Source organism: Ochotona princeps, chromosome 5 (assembly GCF_030435755.1).
Source record: "Ochotona princeps isolate mOchPri1 chromosome 5, mOchPri1.hap1, whole genome shotgun sequence".
Taxonomy (NCBI): Eukaryota; Metazoa; Chordata; class Mammalia; order Lagomorpha; family Ochotonidae; genus Ochotona; species Ochotona princeps.
Window position 1 is genome coordinate 95,262,297 of NC_080836.1, and position 12,449 is coordinate 95,274,745.

A 12,449-nucleotide genomic window follows, 5' to 3' on the forward strand; every position below is an offset into this window, starting at 1 on the left:
AGCATTTTTGAAAAACGACATAAGTCCACTTTCCATGAACTTTCTGAAGTGCTGTAATTTTTATCTAGAGATGGAAGGGGTGGGGGAAGACATTGCTGGGATTGCAGCACTGAAGGGGCTCAGTGTGTGGGGTCTCCTCCTTTAGAAGTTTTTTTTTTAAAGATTTATTTTTATTACAAAGTCAAATATACAGAGAGGAGGAGAGACAGAGAGGAGTATCTTCCGTCTGATGATTCACTCCCCAAGTGAGCCGCAACGCAAGAGGCCGGTACGGAACCACGGGTCTCCCACGCGGGTGCAGGATCCCAAAGCCTTGGGCCGTCCTCGACTGCTTTCCCAGGCCACAAGCAGGGAGCTGGATGGGAAGTGGAGCTGCCAGGACTAGAACAGGCGCCCATATGGGATCCTGGGGCTTTCAAGGGGAGGACTTTAGCTGCTAGGCCACGCCGCCGGGCCGTCTTCCTTTAGAAGTTGCTTGATTTAGGCCCAAAGCCTTGGGACCCTGCACACCACGTGGGAGACCTGGAGGAAGTTCCTGGCTCCTGGCTTTGGATCAGCTCAGCTGCACACCGGCCATTGTGGTCACTTGGGGAGTGAATCATCGGATGGAAGATCTTTGTCTCTCCCCCTCTCTGTATATATGACTTTGCAATACAAATAAATAAATCTTAAAAAAAAAAGAAGTTGTTTTGTTTTTCTGGAGGTGCTTGTTGGGACTGGAACTAGCGCTTACAAAACCTGTCTTCCGTTGCAGCAATGTGGCAAGCTTTCCACACTCGTCTTTACGGTGCCACCTTTCATAGCATTTCATCTCACTAAGGAGTAAAGGAAATGCTGCATTTTCTAGTGGGAGAACAGGTTGCCCGAAGCAGGTATCCATCCCTGCAGGTGGCTTCCTGGGCTCAGGGCCAGAGGTGACAGCTGTGTTCAGCGCCCGGCGGCTCCCTGCTTTGGCCACTCTAGGGAAGGAGTCCCTGCTTTCGCCTGAGGCTGATTCATGAACCCCACCTTTCACCTCAAGTTCACAGACCGGTTCAATAACGTGTTGGGCTAAAGAACACCAAGTCCCATTCCTGCGTTCACAGAAGTCTTCTCTTGCAGCACACTGCAGTTGCTGTTTTAGCCGCTGGGGTTTTGATTTGTGTGAGTGCGGTTTGTTTTTCCGTTTCGTTTCCTTTGGCAGTGAGCACGCACTCTACCTGCCTCGGAGGGCCTTTCCCTCCTTCCCGAGGGTGCCAATCCAGACACCACACTCTTCCGTACCCAAGAAGGTTCAAAACCCGTAATCTGGGGGCGGGTGCGTGGGTAAACTTTACGTTTTGGAGGGAGGCAAATACCAAACTCGTGTATAGCGGGTGCATTTAGGGGAAAACGGGTTACAACGCTGGGTTGAGAGACCCAGTGAAGACTAGAGAAATAACTGCGGACGTGCTTGGAGTTTCCGAGCTTAACCCGCTCCAAAAGTCTTTCTATTTTTCCGGGTTTCGACACCAATCTAAGAACAAGATTACCCACCTAACCCGGTATATTTACCTCACAGGCGGTCGTTCGGCTGGCTGGGCGGGGGGCGGGGGGCGGAGGCGGTCTTTCCCTGGCTCCCCGGCCGCCGGCACCCTCTCCGCCGCCGGCACCCCGGGCCTCCACGGCCTCCCCGCCGCCGGCTCCCCCGGCACCCCCGGCTCCCCCGGCTCCCCCGGCTCCCCCGGCTCCCCCGGCTCCCCCGGCTCCCCCGGCCCCCGCCCCGCGCCGGCCGCGGCCAGCTCTCCACAGAATGACCCTTAGTAACCCCGCCCCGCCCCGGGCCGCCAGCGCCGCGCTCCCCCGGCCGGCCTGCGATAGGCCCAGCCCGGCACGCGCCACCGCCCGCGGGCCAATGGGCGGCGGCCTTTCCGCATAGGCCACGAGCGCCGGCCGGGGCTGCGCGTCCCGGGCGGTTCGGCTCAACAGACGCTGCTGCCGGCGCCGGAGAGCGACGCTGCGCTTGTCCTCGCGGCCGCGGCTGGGACCGAGGTGGAGGCGGCGGCGGCGGCGGCGGAGGACGGGCCTCCCCCGCGCAGCGGAGCGGCCCCAGCCGGCGGACGCAAGGCGTGGATGCTGTGGGGGCGCAGTCGGGCCTGCGCGCGGGCCCGAGGCCGAGGGAAGCGGGGCCCGGGCAGCGTGGTGAGCGGCAGCGGCGGCGGCGGCGCCCGTTGTGGGGGCGCCCGGGGGAGCCGGTTGGCGGCGGGCTGAGAGGGTGGAGGACGCGGCCCTTTGGTGCTGGGGGTGGAGGCCCCGCGGAACCTGCTTCTCCGGGCGGCGGGTGGGTGCGCACGCCAGCGACCCGCAGCAGTTGGGGCCGACGCCGCGGCTGGCTGGGGTCGGGAGTCCCCGGGGCTGCTCGGGCCCACGTGAGACCGGGCAGCTGTGCCGGGCACGGAGGGAGCGCACGGCGTGGGCATCGGCGGCCGCGGAGGTGGGCTGATGCCTGGGGGTTGGGAGTAGCAGTTTGACTTATTTTTTTTTCCCTCCGTGCGTTGTAATTACACACCAGGACGTGCTGGGCTGTGTGTGTGTGTGTAAGAGAAGCGGGGATACTGGAGGCAGCTCCGGTTCGCAGGCCGTCCCGTGGGGTGGCCGGGATGAGGTCCATTCCACAGCCGAGGAACCCGAAGCACAGATTCGGCAGGCTGGCCCGGACTGGCTGGTTTGAGCAAGGGTGCTGTTTGATAGATAAGGTCCCGCGGACAGAGGGAGGCACAGGGCAACAACGACGTCTTTGAAATCACAGGAGGAAGCAGCAAAGGGGATGGGGGGCTTTGGGACAGCGGTTCTGGCCGCATCCCATAGCAGGCAGCCCGGTTTCTTTGGGGCCTTTGTTAGGTGGCACTCAGTGACCTCGGAGAGCTTGTCTTTTTGACAGCTCTGTCCGGTTGTTCCCCACTTCACAGCGGGAGAAACTGAGGCTTGCTTGCCCGCGTGAACTTGGCGGGGATGGTGAGGAGGTACTGGCATGGGAGAGGCCGTCTGCCCAGACCCGAAGCTCTCACCACGGGAGAGCTCGGCGGGTTGGAGTCTTAGGGGTGCAGTGGTGCTGTAGGTCGCCCTAGGGCTTGGTGAAGGACCCCACAACCCATTTTGGGTCTCCAGGCGAGATCGGGGCGTTTTGAGGGTGCTCCCGCAGTGTGCTGGGTGGGTGTTGAGGGCAAGTTGTGGTGTGACTGAGGGGCGACTGCGCAGACGTGGCTTATTTGTAGGCTGGAGTCCTCTGCAGTTCCCACCGGGTAGGTTTGAGCGAAGCCTGTCAACCAGTCTGACCTATGTTTTTCTTTAGGCCACCTGTTTTCTCAGTTGTTGGTACTGTGGGATGGTGAATGCTGGGTGTAGGGCAGAAAGGCGTACCCGGCCTGGGTAGAATTGCCAAGTGTCTTGGGGTCTCACTGATCTGAGCAGATGACTTGAAACTCACGCAGACTCTGAGTCCCAAAGCTCCTGGAAGTTAGAAAGGGAGGTGGGAGCTGGTGACTGCCTGCTGGGCCTGCCGTGGGGATCAGGTCTTAAAGCCTCAAGGTCAGGTTCAGTTGCGTTGGTGCTATTCTGGTTTTGGGTGACTGGCTCACTGCTGGGCTGGAGCCTTCTGTCTTGGGTTGCGTGTCAGGCATCACTGTAAGGTGCCGGAAGAGGAGAACAGCCGTGAACAGCATTGATGAGATCCCTACCCTCAGGGAAGACTCAGACAGGAAGCGAGTGATCATCCAGATAAACATCTAATTACACATTCTGTGACCCTCCATGAAGGGAAAGCCTGGTTTAATGAAGGTTCTGTGACCCTCCGTGAAGGGAAAGCCTTGTGTTAATGGAGATTGCAGTGGGATCCTGCCGTGGAGCTCTAGGCTGCTGGCAGAGCCGGGAGGGGAGGGAGCGCAGCTGTTGCAGCCAGTCCGCCCTATGCCCAGGAACTGTTCCCACCTTGCATTTGGAGGCTGCCATTGGGTGTATGTCATGCAGGAACTGGGAACATGGGGGTGAGGACAGATTTTCACCTCACACTTGCTATCTGAAGTGCCACTCCAGCTCACATTGCAAGGTGAGTACGTGGGAACTCTGTCTATCCGTCATTCTGAATGTCTGCCTTCGTGGCAGGAGTTAAACATCTCCTCATGCTTTGCCCCTCTGGAGATGAACAGTAGGAAAACAGGACTCTCATGTGAGATTTGGATTTGAAGACAAGACTCAGATTTTTTTTCAGGAAAACTGGGCTAAAGGTGACAGGCTTTAAAATATTTTATTTAAAAATGTTAATTTTACCTGAAAGAGCTACAGAGAAAGATCTTCCATCTGCTGGTTCTCTCCCCAAATGGCTGCAACAGCCAGAGCTGGGCTAGGCTGAAGCTCGGAGCCAGGAGCTACTTTTAGGTGTCACGTGTGCTTGCAGGGGCCCAAGGCTTTGGACTGTCCTCCACTGCCTTCCAGGAGCACAGGCAACGAGCTGGAGCAGAAGGGGCGCAGCCTGGACCTTAGCTGGCGTCCACATGGGATGCTGGTGCACCAAGCAGAGAAATAGCAAACTGTGCCCCCACACTGGACCCAGCAGGCTTCTTAGATTTTAAATAAGCATTGTCATAATTATAGAAAATAGCCATTGTTATACTTTACAGAGTGATACACAGTTCTCATATCTTAGGAAGCAAAAAAAGGGTGACCATTGTGGCACGTGGTTCTCAGCCAGTGCTTTCATAAACTGGCATCCTGTAGTGCCAGGTCTCCTGTCCACTGCTTGCAGATTTGCCCAGGAGGCAGCAGATGACAGCTCACAGGCTTTAGCCACTTGCTGGAGTGGCAGGCTCCTTGGCTTCCATGTGGCTTAGTTGCAGCTGCTGCTGGCGTCTGGGGAATGAACCAGCAGCTGGAAGCTCTCTGTGCGTCCCTTCTTCCCTTTTCTGTCACTGTGCCTTTCAAATAAAATTAATACATTACTTAAAAGAAACTTCTTGCCACTTAGCAAGCAAAAACAAACAAAAACCGTAATGGCAGAGATTAGGAAATAGAAGTTGTTAAGTAAATAAATATTTCAGTTGAACTTGGATGAAGCCATATAGATATTACAATACATCAAATGCCATCTGCTTGCAAGGCATCATCTCTAGTAGGTGTACTGTGGATCAAATCAAAAGGTGAACTTGACCAAGTCCCTGCTTTCAAGAATTCAATTTAATTAACACAAATAGAGTTAAAGTTTTCTTTTTGTTTCAAATTACTGACACGTTAACTTTTGCAAGCATTATAGGGTAAACAAATATTACAAAAAATGGAGATTTTTAGGCACCAAATTGTCAGATCATGGTTGTACACTGTTTATGGAGTCCGAGAAGGAAATGTCGAGCGATGCTGGGTTCCGTACTAATGGAACTGCAGGCGCGTGTGTGCTGTTCCGTGAGCCAGGAGATAGCTGTGTTTTGGATGAGGGGAGAACACGACCTTGGATTTGGAAACGTTCAGTTAGAGCTGCTGTGAGACCTATGGGAGCTACAGGTTTAGTGTTCAGAACCTGGGGGATGTTCTCTCGTTGTAGAGGTGTGAGCTGGAATCCAGGGTGTGCGTGGAGGTTGTCTAATGAAATGTAGGTGAAGGCTGAAGGGAGGATGATTGGAGTAATGACGGGTATAGACCCAGGTGGTGGCCTGGAAAGTGAGAGGACGGGCAGAAGTGATGTCCCCGCAGGGGGAGGTGGCTAGTACTGTGGAAGGCTTCTCTGACAGGAGACCCGTCCATTGGACCCAGTGATGTGGAGAGACGCTAGTGTGTGGTGGGAGTGGCATGGCAGAACAAGTGGCGTGGGGTGAGGAGAGTGGACAGAGACAAGCTTGGGAAACTGCTTCCAAGAGTTTTGATTTGAGCACGTTTACAGGCTGATGGCAAGGGTTGATTGAGTTGGAGTTTTGAATATAGGTGGGAAAGGGCTACTCATTTGTGGAGGAAAGCATGGGAAGAGGTGGGATTGGGGCAGAATGGGAAGGAGGGGAAACCCGTCTAACCCGTCTTCCAACCCTGGAAAATCAAGGCACTGGGAATCTGGAAATGACAGAGCTTCTGCTCCTGAAGAACACACAGTTCAGGAAAGCAAGGAAGGATAGGAATAAACATTGCAGTGTGCTGACGGAAGGAAGCCTTTGAGCAGATCCTTTACAGCTTGCTGTAATCAGCAGTGGAAGCTGCTAGGGAATGCGAAGTGTGGAGTGGCTGCAGAGCAAGGGAGGAAGCGGGGCGGGGATGCCGGCTGAAGAAGAGAACAATAGACGGTCTCACCTTGATTTTGGAGTAAGTGTATGTGCATGTATGAGAGCGTACAGACTGAAGAGGTTATAATAGTCTTGAAGAATATTGTTAAAAAATGAAGCTGAAAAGTAACATCCCCTCCCCCACCCTGCCTCTTAGAGATTTTTATTTGAAAGGCAGTTACAGAGAGGAGGCTGGACAGAGGTTTTGCATCTGCTGGTTTACCCTCCCAGTTTCTGCAATGACTGCGGCTGGGCCATCCTGAAGCTAGGAGCCTGGATCTTCTGGTCTTCATGTGGGCGGTGGGGCCCAAGGAATAGCCTTTGCTGCTTCCCCAGGCCGTTGGCAGGGAGCGGAGCAGGAGCGGAGCAGCTAGGGCCGGCGCCCTGTGGGCTGTCAATGCCTCAGGAGGAGGTTAGCTTGCCCTGCGCTGTGCCCCAGTACTGCTGCGGAGCGCTGGACGTCCCATTACCCCTGTCTTGTGGGCAGCTTTTTAACTCTATTGTAGAAGTGAGTCTGCATGAAAATGTATTTTTCTGAGGAAAAAACTTGGCGTTTCTTTTTCTAAACCAATGGATTGGTTTAGAATGAGGTTACTGCCTTTATAATATCCTGTGGTCAGCATTTCATTTTTATTCCTGAATGTGTGGTTGTGTCTGTGAAGGAGCTGTTTCACACTTAGGGACAGTGTCGGGGGTCTGTTTTGATTACACATCAATCGTCATTCCAAATAAACCCCACCTTTTTGTTTGTCATGCTGGGGAAAGCAGAAGGCCTAGTGAACTCAACTGAGCTGTTCAAGTAGAATTTTCTTCTTGACCTTGAACATAAAATGTCTGTCCTTCGTCATTCCTTAGGAGGAGTCAGTGTCCCCACCCCTTTAGGTTTCTCCTTTGGATCACAATGTAAAGGAATTGGAGGTGCCATAATCTGTTAATTGCATTGTTCTTTTTTCTGTTATGTTTCACATGTATTTAATGTTTAGAATAGCTGAACGAACTCAACGCTCATCCTCCAAATCTTTGCTTAATCATTAATCAGGATGAGGTGTTTATTGCTCTTAGGCATTGTCTACAGTTTTGGTATGCTTAATTGTATCGCAGACAGTATATGTGATATTGTTTTGTATGTTTTTAAACATTGTATAGTTGGTACTACATGTATTATGCAAGATCTGTTTTTCACCCAGCACTATTAGTGTGACTGCATCAGATGGGGCTCATTAATGCAGGGCTCATTAATTAATTTATTTGCACTGCTAGTGACATTACATTTTAGGCTTACATGTAGACAGTTATATAGAGAGAAGAGACCGAAATCTTCCATCTGCTGGTTCACGTCCCAGATGGCTGTAATATCTGGAGCTGGGATGTTCCGAAGCCAGAAGCCCAGAGCTGCTTCTAGGTCTCCCACGTGGGTACAGGTGTCCAGGGAATTGGGGCATCCCCTGCTGCAGGCCATAAGCAGAGAGCTGGATTGTAAGTGGAGCAACCAGGATTCGAGTTGGTGCCCATATGAGATGACAGTGCCACAGACGGAGGCTTACCCTTCTAAACTACTGCCCTGGTGCCACTGTTGTATTTAAGTAAGTATCAGATAAAGTCAACATTCCAATAACTATGAACTTATTTATTTATTTTTAAGGTCTGCACTAATTTTTTCCCTAAATGTCACTTTTTAAAAAAAGATTTATTTATTTTTATTGAAAAGGCGGATATACAGAGAGGAGGGTAGACAGAGTGGAAAATCTTCTGTCCGATGATTCACTCCCCAAGTGGCCGCAACAGCTGGAGCTGAGCCAATCTGAAGCCAGGAGCCAGGAGCTCTTCCAGATCTCCCACACGGGTGCAGGGTCCCAAAGGTTTGGGCCGTCCTTGACTGCTTACCCAGGCCACAAGCAGGGATCTGGATGGGAAGTGGGGCTGCCAGGATTAGAATGGCACACATATGGGATCCTGGCGCACGCATGGGGAGGACTTTAACCACTATGCTATCGCGCTGGGCCCCTAAATCTCACTTTGTATCATTGCTGTTATTTCAAAGAAGTCTTCACATTAAAAAAATCTACCTTAAGAAATTTTGAGTGCATCATAACCTTCTGTTGGAACACAGAGCTTGCTAACAGCAGAGAAGTATAAATTGTGGAATATTAAGTACATTTTGCTTTGTTCTAACACCAATAATTTCAAGTTTATCTTGTGCTTTGACTCTTGGGCATACATAACAGGTCATGGAGAGAAGGCTGACCTGGGCCGTTTTGCGGTTGGACAGCCAGCAGGAGTCTTCTCTTGCTGTTTTTGAAAGCTTTGTGTATTGTGACCTTGAAGATGATCCAGGTGTTTCTAAATATGATGAGGCTTGAAAATTCATGAAGCTTGTGCCTCACCTATTTTTTCTTAAAACCATTATTTATTTATTTGAAAGGTAGAGTTAGAGAGTTAGAAAGACAGAGATTTCATTTAGTGGCTTTCTGCTGTGCTGTGTGTTTTGAACTGAAACATTTTAAATTTAATGTCTTCTCTAGGATTTACGACAGTTTGTTATTTGAAAAGTAAGCTGACCAGACCGCAAAAGCCCCTGGGGAGTGCAGTGGGGCGGAGAGTGGGTTCTGTGGAGGGCTTGTGGGCTCCTCTCTGATGGGCTGCAACTCCCACTAGTGAGCATGAGAACCAGGACTGGGGGTCGGCCTGGCTGGACAGGCAGTGGCACCTGCTGGCATAGTGTGGGCTGGAAGGTGGAATCGATTGGGTTGAGTTAGGTTTCAATGCCCAGTGATGTACCTGAGATCCAAATGGGATGTGGGGCTGACAGGACCAGTCCATTGCACGTGTTGGCAGGCGCAGGAGCCAGAGCTGGGGGCCCAGTCCAGTGGGGGATCATTGGGGGTGGCTCTGACTGGGCTGCAGCTCCCCTTGGTGTATCTGAGGGCTGAGTTTGTGTTGGGCAGGGCTGGGCTGGGCCACAGCACCCATTGGTTTGCTGAAGATGGAGGGCAGAACAAATTGATCTACTACCCCGGTGAAACTTGACAACAAATTTCTGGGCCAGTGGAAACTCAGAAGTGGACTATGGCAGCCAGGCAACCTTGGAAGATTTCTTATCCTTAGAGCAGCGATAGCAGCAGCTTCTCAGAACTATTGAAAACACATGAACAGAACCCTCAAAAAATGCTCCCCTATGGGGACCCTGGGATGACCCTGGGCGGCAGCTCCCCATCCTCCAGGTAGTGTGGCGGTTGGGAGGCTGGGTGTGGTTTCTCCCCTTGCATCCCCCTCCCCCATACATGGGAAGAAGAAGAAAATGTGTAAACAAGGGTCTCACCCATTACCCCCTGATCCTCGACCCTTCCCACCCTGATCAACTATGTAAATAAACATCAACACTAATTAAGCAAAAGAAAATAAGCTGGCCTGGTTATTTCAAGGTATTTTTCTACTGTTTTTGCATGTATTTTAGAAATTGTAGTGTATTTGAATATTTGTGTACAGTTTTTCTTAAGTATAGTAACATGTTCAATAAGAAAATTTAGTAAATACATAAGAACATAAAGGAAAGTTAACAACCACGGCTGCTTGTACATTCCTGTTTTAAATTGGAGTATTTAAAAAAAATTGGAGCATTTTTCATCTTGGTGACTATTTGTATGTGTTAACAGAAGTGAGATTATATTGTGCGTATTTAATACTTGTCCTCCATTTCTTCCTCTCTTATTTATCTTGAACAATTTTTGTGTACTAAATGTGCTTTGAAAATATCTTTGTGTTTTATGAGTCTACCCTGTGCACATAATATGTTGTACCATTTTCCAATAATTGAGTACTTGTTGTCCTCTGCGTCATTATACATAACTAATGGAACTTCTCAAGGAATATTGTTTCTTTTTGTTAAGTATTCAGAAAAGTGGATTTGTTGGGTCAGAAGGGTCTGAAAGATTGAAAAGCTCTTCATAAAAGTTGCACGTGTGTTTTTGGAGCAGCTATACTTGTGTGCCCTCTGGGGGATTTTAAGAGTATTCACAGTGTACCGTACTTACATTTATATAAAGAAGCTGAGGAGAAAAGATATTTCATATTTGTATAACAAAATTCTTACATTTTGTGTGATCTTTATTCAAAATTTCTTACCAACGTATTTATTTTGGTTAAATCAGTCTTTTTTTTTTTTTTTGAGACTTCTTTATTAGAAAGTTAGAGTTACAGAGAAAGAGGGGGGGGGAGGAAGGAAAGGAGGAGGACAGAGAGAGAGAGAGATATCAAGACCGAGAGATCATCTGTCCTCTGGTTTCTTTCTAGATGGCCGCAGTGGCTGGGGCTGGGATCGGCCCAAGTCAGGAACTCCTTGGTCGCCCATGTGCACTGAGTCACCTTTCACTGCCTTTTCCAGACTCCTTGTAGGGAGCTGGATCAGAAGAGAGGAGCCAGGCACCAACTGGTACCCATTTAGGATGTTGGCACTGCAGGCTGTTGCTTTTTCCTCTGTGCCACGTGTTGGTCCCAAGATTAAGTCAGTCTAATCTGGTTTGATTTAAATAGTAAGCTGTGTTTGTAAGCCATATCTTGATAAAATGTAATAGAAAATTTCTAGATTTAGATTTTATTTAAAGATACTAGAGTAAGAATTAGTTGGAGGATATAAATCTTCATTTATGTAAATTTTTGAAGGAAGAGGTAAAGTTGGGCCTAATTATGTAAGGTTGTCTTTGGGTTGACTGATCTCATTGTTCGGTGTAACTGTTAATGGTGAACGTTGGCATTTCAGCTTAATATACATGTTAGGGCTTTTACTCTAAAAATTGCACCCCAAATTAGGTTATTATGTGCATATCACACGGTGTCGCCATCACTCATTCAGTGATGGGGGCTGGGGAGAGGGTATGGGTATAAAAGCCTTGATAGGAATAGGGGTGGAGGGAAACATTCGTCCATGTGCCTTAGTCATGATTTAGATCAGGATAAAAGCCCGTCTGGGGCTCAGCACGGTAGCCTAGTGGCTTAAGTCCTCGCCTTGAACGTGCCAGGATCCCATATGGGTGCTGCAGCGTTCTATTCCTGGCAGTCCTGTTTCCCATCCACCTCCCTGCTTGTGGTCTGGGAAAGCAATCGGGGACAGCCCAAAGCCTTGGGACTCTGCATCTGTTGGAGACTGGGAGAAAGCTCCTGGCTCCTGGCTTCGGATTGGCTCAGCTCCAGCCATTGCAGTCACTTGGGGAATGAATCAACAGATGGAAGCTCTTCCTCTCTGTCTCTTCTCCTCTCTTTATCTGCCTTTTCAATAAAAATAAATAAATCTTTTTTTTTTTTAAGATTTTTTTTATTATTATTATTGGAAAGCCAGATATACAGAGAGGAGGAGAGACAGAGAGGATGATCTTCCATCCGATGATTCACTCCCCAAGTGAACCGCAACGGGCTGGTACGCGCCAATCCGAAGCCGGGAACCAGGAACCTCTTCCAGGTCTCCCACGCGGGTGCAGGGTCCCAAATCTTTGGGCCATCCTCAACTTCTTTCCCAGGCCACAAGCAGGAAGCTGGATGGGAAGTGGAGCAGCTGGGATTAGAACCGGCGCCCATATGGGATCCCGGGGCGTTCTAGGCGAGGACTTCAGCCGCTAGGCCACGCCGCCGGGCCCATAAATAAATAAATCTTAAAAAAAGGTCTATTTGGTATGAGTTTGAATCTGGGTTTTTATTCAGTAAAATGTAGGCTGCTTTCTACTAGTTTGTTTATTTTATTTTGTGATACATTCTGTAGGGTATGAGTCATTAACTTATGTCTTAACATGACGAATAAAAACTCAGTTCCCATCTTAAGAAAACAAGCAAGCAAAAATAGTTCTTCTTTTTTTTTTTATTTATTTTTTATTTTATTTATTTATTTATTTTTATAATCCATTTTATTGTATTGTTGTTGACAATCTTTACATAGTTAACTATAGTTGAAGGAAAAACAAGAAAGAGAGAGAAAAAAAGAAAAAAAAATAAATAAAACAAAGGAACTAAGTATCTTTGAAATCAAAAAAAAAAAAAAAAAAAAAAAAAACAAAAAAAACAAAAAAATAGTTCTTCACTTCTAATCCAGAAAATTACTAGAAAAAAAATCTGTAAATTTGCCCTGATATTTACTCAGTCTTCACCTAGTGATTTTAAAAAGTTTTAAAATATTTCACTTGAAAAGCAGAGAGATCTTGCATTCCCTGG

General features: G+C 49.0%; 1 protein-coding gene across 1 annotated transcript in view; it reads left to right on the top strand.

The window, feature by feature from the left end:
- Nucleotides 1–1,918: 1,918 nt before the first annotated feature.
- Nucleotides 1,919–12,449, top strand: part of ACSL3 (acyl-CoA synthetase long chain family member 3) — a 77,602-nt gene continuing 67,071 nt past the window's right edge. Inside the window, exon 1 of the mRNA XM_058665070.1 lies at nt 1,919–2,160. The gene's annotated coding sequence lies outside the window, so the exon portion shown is untranslated. The remainder of the gene's footprint in view (nt 2,161–12,449) is intronic.